Consider the following 1,357-nt stretch of genomic DNA (forward strand, 5'->3'; position numbering starts at 1 on the left):
CCTGTTCGATCTTCATCTTCAAAGCTGAAATCTCCACTTCTGAATTTTGCAAACCATCTTCTGCAAGTTCTTTCATTCAATCATTCTTTCCCGTAAACTGAGTGTGTTTCGAGTCGCTTCGGCTGCAGAGTTTCCTTTTTTGTACTCATAAAGCATTATGTGCCTCAAATGCACTTTGGATACTTCCACGTTAGAAAGGGTTTTAATCAAAGAAATTTTAATTCTATTATTCTGTAAAATAATATTTAATTAGCTTAAATGTACACAAATGCATAAAAATAATTTTTAATTCCATTAGACATTCTAAAGTACTATTAAATTTCATTCAATTTTAAAAAAAGGTAAAATCGGACAGAATTTATGGAATGACCTGATATATATGCATATAATATTCAGACATGTATAATGAATAATATATATTTTAAGATATATACCATGTATAATATATACAAATAATATAAAAATAATATTAAGTAATAAATAAATAATATATAATAATAATGTATATAATATGTGAGTATATATATATATATATATATATAGAGAGAGAGAGAGAGAGAGAGAGAGAGAGAGAGAGAGTCACTTCAGAAAATAGGTGTTACCTAAGACTGTGTAGCTGGGAACAGAGGTGGAATACTAGGTTCAAATTTAGTCGACTGGTAAAGCCAATGATCATTTTCTTCTGTGAGCCAGAAAATGTGTTATGTTCATGCATGCTATGTTTCATCAGAAACAGAAGCAGACATTCTTGTAATATCGATTACATCCTAAACGTCTGCTGACAATAACGGACAATTTGTTCGTCAACTGAAAATACCGTGTGACATTTCTCATATAAACTAGCATGATTAGCATCTCTTGTGCTATTTACAGCACTAGCGGAATAGCTCTCTTTCACTCGTCAACATAAACACGCACATTAAGAGACTAAGCTATGCAGACATTCAAGAAGAAAAAAGAATGATGAAGCAAACAGTTGAAAGACAGAAATAGTTTTAGCTTTGGTAATATCTACGAATTATTTCAATAATATTTCCTAGAAATTAGACCATGATGCAAGCTGGTGTCAACAATAGAGCGATATAAATAATAGGATATTTCTGCTGAAGAAAATCCAAGACGGATCGGATTAAGGTATCAGCTATTATTTTTAGAACGTTGAAAATATCGGATTACGGCCTGAATATTGGATAACGCACATTGGTTTTCGTTGGAACAGAAAAGTATTCTTTTAGAATAATAATTATTGGCAGGTATATGTTTGACTTTGTTCAGACGCCCATTATAATGTAATTCAATGACAATAAATCCGATGCATTATGAAAATTTTCATATATAAAAAGTTCTTACTAATGGC

This window comes from Octopus bimaculoides, chromosome 2 (genome assembly GCF_001194135.2).
Source record: "Octopus bimaculoides isolate UCB-OBI-ISO-001 chromosome 2, ASM119413v2, whole genome shotgun sequence".
Lineage (NCBI taxonomy): Eukaryota > Metazoa > Mollusca > Cephalopoda > Octopoda > Octopodidae > Octopus > Octopus bimaculoides.